Raw genomic sequence first — 9,333 nt, 5'->3', positions numbered from 1 at the left:
CCACTCTTTTTTTGTTTTTGAGACGGAGTCTCGCTCTGTCGCCCAGGCTGGAGTGCAGTGGCGCGATCTCGGCTCACTGCAAGCTCCGCCTCCCAGGTTCACGCCATTCTTCTGCCTCAGCCTCCCGAGTAGCTGGGACTACAGGCGCCCGCCACCTTGACCGGCTAATTTTTTGTATTTTTAGTAGAGACGGGCTTTCACCGTGTTAGCCAGGATGGTCTCGATCTCCTGACCTCGTGATCCACCCGCCTCGGCCTCCCAAAGTGCTGGGATTACAGGCGTGAGCCACCGCGCCTGGCCCATCCACCCACTCTTATCCATCCATCTCCTCATCCATTCATCCATCCACCCACCGACCCATCCATCCATTCATCCATCCACCCACCATCCATTTACCCATCCACCCACCCACCTACCCACCCATCATCCACTCATCTACCCATTCACCTACCTACCCACCCATCCATCCACCCACCTCATCCATCCTTCTTTGCATCCATTCATCCTTCCACCCACCCATCTCTCCATCCACTCATCCATCCACCTACCCATCCACCTACTCACCCTTAATCCACTCATCCATCCACCTACTCATCCACCTACTCACCCTTAATCCACTCATTCACCTATCCACCTACCTACCCACCCATTCATCTACCCACCTATATCCATCCATCTGCCCATCCATTCATCTATCCACCCATCCACCTATCCACTCACACATCCATCCACCTACCCATCCACCCATCCACCTACCCACCCATCCTCCACTCATCCATCCATCTGCCCATCCCTTCATCCACCTACCCACCCACCCATCCATCCACCTACCCATCCATCCATTCACTTACCCACCCATCATCCATGCATCCGCCCACCCTCATCCATCCATCTGCCCATCCATTCATCCATCCACACACCCACCCATCCATCCACCCCCCATCCACTTACCCATCCACCCACCCTAATCCATCTGCCCATCCATTCATCGATCCACCCACCCACCTACCCACCCACCCACCCATCCATCCACCTACCCATCTATCCACCCACCTACCCACCCATTCATCCACTCATCCACCCACCCTCATCCATCCATCTGCCCATTCATTCATCCATCCACCCACCCACCCATCCATCCACCCACCATCCACTTACACATCCACCTACCCACCCATCATCTACTCATCCACCCATTCACCTACCTACCCACCCATTCATCCACCCATCCGCTCACCCTTATCCATCCATCTGCCCATCCATTCATCCATCCACCCACCCACCTATCCACCCACACATCCATCCACCTACCCATCCACCCACCCACCTACCCACCCATCATGCACTCATCCACCCATCCCCCCACCTACCCACCCATTCATCCAACCATCCACCCACCCACTCACCCTTTCATCCACCCATCCACCCACCCACCTCTCCAGCTGTGGCACCTTGGGCAGCTGTTCTGCTCTGTGCTTGCTGACAAGGACACGACCATCCCCAGTCACCTCCAGCCAGGTCCTTCCTCCCACATCCCTGCCCCCCCTCAGCTTTTTGCTCTGTAGCTGGCAGCTTTGCCTGCTGGGGCTTCAGCAGCCCCCTGTGGAGGCTCTCAGTATTTTGCAAGCTTCTCCTGCATTTCTCAGTTCAAACTCCAAGAGCACCTGAGTCAGCCTGTCTGTGTCTGGCTGCAGGATGTAGACATTGGTCAGGGCTTATCCCTGGTCTGAGGAGGGGAGGCAGGGGGTGGGACCAGGCTGCTGCTCTTAGATGGGATGGTGGGTGGGGTGGTCAGTCAGGGGCTTGTGTCAGGCAGGAAACTCTGTCCTCTTCATTTGAATATTGCACACACATACAGTAGAATCTCATTATTTGCAGATTCTGTATTGGAAATTTGCCTACTCGCTAAAATGTATTTGTAAACCTAAAACCAGTACTTGGTTAAGAACAGCCTGCATCTCTTGAAAATGAAATAAAATAAGATCAATACTTGCTTTTGAGGTGATGTGTCCTATGGAGAAAATATGTGTGTTGGACAGGCTCTGAACAGGCATGAGTTGTAGTGCTCTTGGCTGGAAGTTTAGTGAAGTATATTAAGAGAAACACATAAATAACTCTATTGTGTACTGATTGGTTGCTGAAAAGGCTAGAGCGGAGGCTCATAGGAACCTGGCCCTCTATTTCTCTTAGGAGCAGAGGTTCAGCATTCACTGAGTCAGCGCTTGCAGCCATACCCTGGAACACAGGACTGGCTGTCACAGATCGAGCTGCTGCATGGCATGCATGAGGTGCTCAGAGCTTGGGTCTACCACACCCAGAGTTTTTACATTCATAGAAACCCACGTAACTACCATCACCCATATCTAACTATGCAACACCTCCAGGGCCCAGAAAGTTCCATTGCATAGCCTCCTCCGTGGGCACCTGCCAAAGCTAACTGCTTTTCTCATCTCTGCCATCATAGATTCATCGTTTTAGCATTGCATGTAAATGTCAACCTTTGCGTCTGGCTTCTTTTGCTCCACACTCTCTGAGACTCATCCATGCGGTGGTGTCCATTGTTCGCTCATGTTTCTTGATTTCTGTGAAGGATTTCATTGCACAAACCTATCCGCTGAAAACTGAGGTGCAGAGGCAGGGTGCTGGTAGAGCTGGTGGGCCTCCTTTGGGCACCTCACTGAGCAGGCTGAGCCAGTGCTGGCCGTTGGGAGATGCAGTCCACCTCCCTGCTGACCTCCAGTGAGCCTTCAAGCTGTCCCTCCCCTCCCCAGCCTCCTTCTCGGTTGCTTCAGTTGTCCGGTGGGAGTCCAGGTGGGATGCGTGCTGTTCCCCGTGGCAGCACGCAGGTTACTTGCATGATGAGGAGAGCTGCTCAGCTTTGAACTGTCTTATGTTGGGGGTCCGTGCCATCTTTTGCTTAAAGAAGGGGTTCTCCAGCTAATGAAATGAAAAGATACTGGGCCTTGCAACCCTGGTGTTGGGAATTTGAGGGGCTGCAGAGAGCACCAGATGGGCTCCCTGGAGCAGGGAAGTCCCTGAGACCCACCCACACCCCAACCCATAGTCTGCGCGCCTGCTTGTAGCTGTGTTCTGACTGGCTCTGCTCCTGGCCTTGAACCCTGCAGACTCAGAAGAGGCAGGGATGGGGCAGCAGAGAAAGGGAGGGGGGAGAGGGCTCAGGGCAGGGCCTGTAGGCTGATGAACTGGATCCTGCCTGATGATCTTGGAGGGAAGGAAATAAAGTCTAGAATAACTTGCAGGTGATTTTTGGCTACTGGACTGTGTTTGGAAGAGACGTAGTGTCAAGACTTTGTAGGTCTCCAAAGTCTCCAGAGGTAATGCGTGTGTGTCTGTGTGTGTGTGTGTGTGTGTGTGTGTGTGTGTGTGTGTGTGTGTGTGTGGTGTGGCGGGGAGTGGGGGCAGGTTTCAGAAGTATTTATGGGCCGGGTGCGGTGGCTCAAGCCTGTAATCCCAGCACTTTGGGAGGCCGAGACGGGCGGATCACGAGGTCAGGAGTTCGAGATCATCCTGGTTAACACGGTGAAACCCCGTCTCTACTAAAAAATACCAAAAGCTAGCCGGGCGAGGTGGCTGGCGCCTGTAGTCCCAGCTACTCCGGAGGCTGAGGCAGGAGAATGGCGTAAACCTGGGAGGCGGAGCTTGCAGTGAGCTGAGATCCGGCCACTGCACTCCAGCCTGGGTGACAGAGCGAGACTCCGTCTCAAAGAAAAAAAAAAAAAAAAAAGAAGTATTTATGAATGGAATGATGACTGGAATGAAGACACAGCTGTGACTGTCTGTCCTCCCCTGAGGGCCTTCTCCCTCCTCCTTCACTCTCCCCTCCACCCTCCCATCTCTCCCTGAACACCTCCCTCTCTGTCCCAAGGCTCCAGGGCCTTCAGGTGTGCTGGTCACTGATGCCAGCCTTCTGCTTTGACACCCCTGGTGGGGGCCCCAGGCACCAAGGGAAGCCAGGCTTTTGGAGTGGACAGTGGGAGGCAGGGAGTGGCAGCCCCAGGCTGGGGCACGTAGGAGGATGCATGCTTGGGATTTATTCTGGATGGGTCACCGAGAAGCCACGGAGGGCCACTCTATAAACCAGTTTGTACTGCCTCCCCAGGGCCCCTCCTCCCCTCCACCTGTTCCCTCCCCGACTGCAGCCACCCGCAGACCCCTCCCCCAGGTCTGTGTGTCTTTGAGGACCTTTGCTGCTCCTTGGGTTTTCAACATTAATACTCAGTTTATTAAAGTAGCACATGTAAAATCTCATTTTTGCCAGGCACAGTGGCTCACGCCTGTAATCCCAGCACTTTGGGAGGCTGAGGAGGGTGGACCGCTTGAGCCCAGGGATTCAAGACCAGCCTGGCCAACACGGGGAAACCCTGTCTCTCTAAAAAATATGAAAATTAGCCAGGCTTCATGGCGTGTGTCTGTAGTCCTAGCTACTTGGGAGGCTGAGGCATGAAGATCGCTTGAACCTGGGAAGCCGGGGCTGCAGTGAGCCAAGATCATGCCACTGCACTCCAGCCTGGGTGACAGAGCGATACCCTGTCTCAAAAATTAAAATAAAGTAAAATAAAAAATAATAAAATCACCTTTTCCCCCCAAAATGTTTGGGTTTATTTTACCAGTCTTATTCATCTACCAGTCCCTTTCGTGGGGCCTCTCTGGCCTTTTAAAGGAGCTTATGAATGAAGTGTCTTCCATTGTCCTTGTCAGCACTTCGGATGCACACAGGCTTCACAAGCAGCGACTTCACGGTGCAAACCTTTCAGTATACTGATTCTCGAGTTCTTCAAAAATTCCAATGTTGTCTGAAAAGGCAGCTCAATCATTTCCTTTATTTTCCCTTAATGTCACAGCTCTGAGTCAGCCACACGTGGACGGATCTGTAACAGCAACAATAATAACCACGGAAGCACGTTTCCTACATGTCCAGGTGCCAGCTGCAAGTGCCAGCACTCAGCACACCAGGTCTCCTTCCATCCTCACTGCCGTGTGCGGTGGGCACGGGGACCCCACTTTACAGAGCATGCTGAGGCCCAGGGAAGGGCTGCACCCTTCCATCCCGGCCCTGAGTGCCATCTGACCGCGTTACTCTGAGCTATCCCAGGCCCACCCAACATTGTGGAGGCCCCAGCCACTAGCACAGGCTGAACGCACAGATGACCCCTCAGTTCAACCCAGACACGATAATCCTAGGGTTGGCTGACTTCTTCCATCCTGGAGGCTAGACTTGTCCGGGAGGGAGGTGAGGATTTCAGGAGTGGCCACTGCTGGAGTGGCCCTTCCCCTAGGTGAGGGCTTGCTTTCACAGTGAGCATTCCTGAGTTAGGGTAAATAATTCCCCAGTTCCTACAGACCCTCCTAGTTTCACTGCTAGCTTGGGAGTAGATCAGACTCTTTCTTCTCACCTTGATGGGACCTGCTGCTAGGTTGTGGCTGGATTCTGGCCTGCGTTCTCTCCTCACCTGGCCTGCGTTCTCTCCTCACCTGGCCTGCGCTCTCTCCTCACCTGGCCTGCGCTCTCTCCTCACCTGGCCTGCGTTCTCTCCTCACCTGGCCTGCGTTCTCTCCTCACCTGGCCTGCGCTCTCTCCTCACCTGGCCTGCGTTCTCTCCTCACCTGGCCTGCGTTCTCTCCTCACCTGGCCTGCGTTCTCTCCTCACCTGGCCTGCAGGCCAGGCTTCCCGCTCTGGCTTCCCCATTCCTCCAGGGGTGCTGCCCATCCCAAAGCCCGGATGACTGTCCCTGCTCCCTGCCGCCCTCTTGCCTCCTGGCCCTGCTGCGCGCCCCACTGCTCATCTGGGGCACATTATCTGCCAGTCTCAGCTTTGCTTAGCCCCAGGCACCATGCTTTTTTAATGGAACGGAATCCATTTGCTCCTGAGCTCTTCCAGGATGACAGGTGACAGATTCCAGAGGGGAGGTGGGAAAGCCAGCGTTTCCCTCCTAAAGCCCCTTGGGCAAGGCTCTGACCCAGCCCCTAGGCCCTCCCTGTCCCTCCCCACACTGCTGCCTCCTGTCCACATCTTCCTGAGCGCCCAGCACGCATTCCCTTTCTCCTGCAGAATAATGGGGAGACTTACGGGTTAAAAATAACCCCAAACCCCAAACCCCCATCTGACTCCACATACAGAGGCTGTGCCAATTCCTCGCCAGGCACTGGGATCTTTCCCATGCCGCTGCATAGGCTGCGGGCTCTTCTGGGACCCCCACCCGAGGGAACTCCTCCAGGCCCTCCTCCCCTCCCTGGAGACTCCCAATCCCTCCCACTTTCCGCCTTGGGAGAGTGACAGCTTCCCTCCTTCCCACAGCGCCTCAGCCTGGAATCTCCACTTGCATGCATCTGGTTTCCTGTCTGGCTCCCTGCCTGGATCCCCAGTTAGACTTTGAGTTCCAGGTCCAGTGTGGCCAGGCGTCAGCCATGCTGAGCAACCAAGGGGATGTCATGGGCTCCAACACTCATCCTCACCTACCCCACCCACCCTGCCTCTCCAGGGGTGCCTTAGAGTGAACCCCAGGCTGTCCCTGCTCTGCACCAGCATGCTGCCCTCCGTGGTCTGGGGCCTTCGGTGTCTGTGCCTCCTGCACTCAGACACTTGCAGCCACTCCTCCGCCCCTGTGTCTCCTCCGCTTTCTCAGCTACCACAGCTTGGCGTTGTCGTTCCTGACCTCTTACTTCGGCCATATTTTCAAAATAAAGTGGAAGTCCAGTCCTAATTTCATGAGACATGGAGTTTGCTAAGAGGGGGCGCAGGTGCCCGTGTGCCAGTAACTAGGGCTTAGCCGAGTGCCTTCTACAGCAGGCCTCCTAGACGCTGCCCCCAGCTCTGAGAGCCAGATGTGATATAACCAGCTCCGTGTCCAAGGTCCCCAAGGTGAGGGCCAAGCCTGCACACGGCTTTCTGTGGGTGGTGTCCAGGAGAATGTTCTTGTTCCTCTTTCACCTTTCATTGGCAGTGCTTTATTCAGTGACACAGGGCATTGATGAGGCCCCGTTACAGTGGGGCGCTGAGAGGGCCCTTCCCTGCTCCTGCTTGTTGCTTGTTGGGGTCCTTACCCCTCTCCCATCCCGTTTCCTCCTGCATGTGCCAGTCTGTGGATCCTTCGCAGCCTGGTGCCACCCCCCAGATGGTAGCTCGTGATGTCGACTTCTCTTCCGGGGCCTGGCTCGGGGAGGAGCTGGTGTTTGCTGGGAGAGTGAGCCAGCTGGTAGCTCTGTTTCCTTGGCCTGTGTGGAGTTTCTGTTTAGGAGGCGCATGGGTGCTCCACAGTCTGAGTGAGCTCCTCCAGCTGAGACCCCACCTCACTGCCCACCGCGCCCCACCATCTCCGGTTTCTCTTCTCTGGGTTGGTGTTAGTCGGCCCCACCCACCCTGATGGCAGGCCTCCTCTGTGTGCACGCGTGTGCGTGTGCGCGTGAATCTTCCCTGGGAGGTGGCTCCTGGGCTCCTGAGCGCCGATGAGCCTGATTTGTTTCCAGCCAGGCGTCCCCACAAGCCCAGCTAGCAGAGCTCGGGGCTTTCTGGGGCTCCCTTATGCTGGCAGAGGGCTGGCTGCATCCTCATCTGATGCTGCTGACTCAAGGCCTGAGTCATTGCCAACCTCCCTGTGGTGGTTGCTGGGCCTGGGGGGTTTTGGGCAAGTTGGGCATTGCAGGTGCATAGGCCCTGGGGAGTGGGAGCTGTTGGACCACCGCCCTGCCCTGAGCAGCAGGGAGCCCTGTGTGGGCTGCATTCCAGAGCACAGGCCTGGCCTGGCCTACCTGGAGGGACTCCCCAGAGGCCAGGAGTGGCCCTGTGAACAGCGCGGTCCCGTGGTACAGTGGGAGGGTGCTGTGGCTGGGCCGGTCTGGGTCCTGGCTGTGCTGCTCGTGCTAAGGGAGGAGGCCACCCCTCGTATTGTCTTATGCCCAATTTCTACCTCCAAAGAAAGAAGAAGTAAAAACTAAAAGGCAGAAATGAAATCCACAGGCAGATAGCCCGGCGCCGCACCCTGGGCCTGGTAGTTAAAGATCAACCCCTGACCTGATCGGTTCTGTTATCTATAGATTACAGACATTGTATAGGAATGCACTGTGAACATCCCTGTCCTGTTTTGTTCCGATCTAATTACCGGTGCATGCAGCCCCCAGTCACGTACTCCCTGCTTGCTCAATCAATCACGACCCCCTCACACGCACCCCCTGAGAGTTGTGAGCCCTTAAAAGGGACAGGAATTGCCCATTCGGGGAGCTCAGCTCTTGAGACAGAAGTCTTGCCGATGCCCCTGGCCGAATAAACCCCTTCCTTCTGTAACTCGGTGTCTGAGGAGTTTGGTCTGTGGCTCGTCCTGCTACAGTGCTGTCTGCTGAGATGGGGTGGTGATAACAGTCCCACCTCCTAGGGCTGCTGGATGGGAGGTGTGTGTGAAGCCCCCAAGCCGGGCCAAGCTACCATCAATAAAAATGACCCAGATACCAAGGCATGAGTGGGAGGCAGCAGCCTGGCCAACGGTCTGGTCAAAGTCCAGGGTAGGGGCCACAGGGCCGCTTCAGTTGTGTGCAGGGAAGGCTCCTCTGCACACACTGAGGTGGGAGGGGTGAGAGTCAGAAGAAGGAGGGTGGGTTTGTTCCACAAGCAAGGAAAGGTGACAGAGGCCTTGAGTGCAGCTTGGGGACCCTGATTCACGGGAGTGGATTGGAGGGTCCCCCTTGGTGAGCGGCAGAGGATGGTATGGCCAGGCAGAGGGGGTGAGCTGGGGCAGAGCCGGTGGGATCTGCCGAATGGTAAGGGGATGCGTAAGCGTGAACCTGAGAGAGTGCATATGTTTGGGTAGAGGCCGGGGAATCAGCATTCACTCTTTGCAGAGGGCAGAGGTAATTTACAAATGATGGGGGACCCTCAGGAGCCCGTCTGGACCCTGTGTTGCCTTCCTCTGGGGCCTCAGTCCTCTGTTCAGCCCAAGATTCCCTAGAGAAGAGCCAGGACATCTGGGGTCTCCCAGGAGCAGCCTGGTCCTCTGCAGTCCTTTTTGGGGCCTGGAGTCGATACTACGGGAGCCACAGAGCTGTGCTGGCCGTGGAATCCTGGGAGCCCCGTTTGCCTCCGTCCCTGTCGGGGGCAGCCCAGCTGGAGGTTTTCCCCATCCATGTGGTGTGGGCTGGGTGCCCTGCCCCAGTGCTGGGCCTGATGGGCACCTAGGGAGGGCAGCTGGGCTGGGCCCACCCTCAGCCACTTCGTCCGGCAGTGCCATCACCCTGCTTACAGACGGACAAGGCCAGGACCCGGGGCTGGCTTGGGCCCACAGAGTGGCTGCTGCGGCGAGGGCTGGGCCTATGCCTCCCTGACC

The 9,333-nt window shown here is 56.2% G+C and overlaps 1 long non-coding RNA gene across 1 annotated transcript; it reads right to left on the bottom strand.

Annotated features, from left to right (window-relative positions):
* Window positions 1-2,063: 2,063 nt before the first annotated feature.
* On the bottom strand, window positions 2,064-7,123 carry LOC104673043. Its single transcript, XR_004057506.1, has 2 exons — window positions 6,683-7,123; window positions 2,064-2,937 (listed from the first exon to the last, which is right to left on the bottom strand). It is a non-coding gene; the product is annotated as an uncharacterized LOC104673043 (long non-coding RNA).
* Between the last annotated feature and the right edge of the window lie 2,210 nt (window positions 7,124-9,333).

The sequence above is a fragment of the Rhinopithecus roxellana genome, chromosome 5, assembly GCF_007565055.1.
Source record: "Rhinopithecus roxellana isolate Shanxi Qingling chromosome 5, ASM756505v1, whole genome shotgun sequence".
Taxonomy (NCBI): Eukaryota; Metazoa; Chordata; class Mammalia; order Primates; family Cercopithecidae; genus Rhinopithecus; species Rhinopithecus roxellana.
Note: the sequence above shows the minus strand (reverse complement) of the source record. Positions and strands in the feature narration are given on the sequence as shown.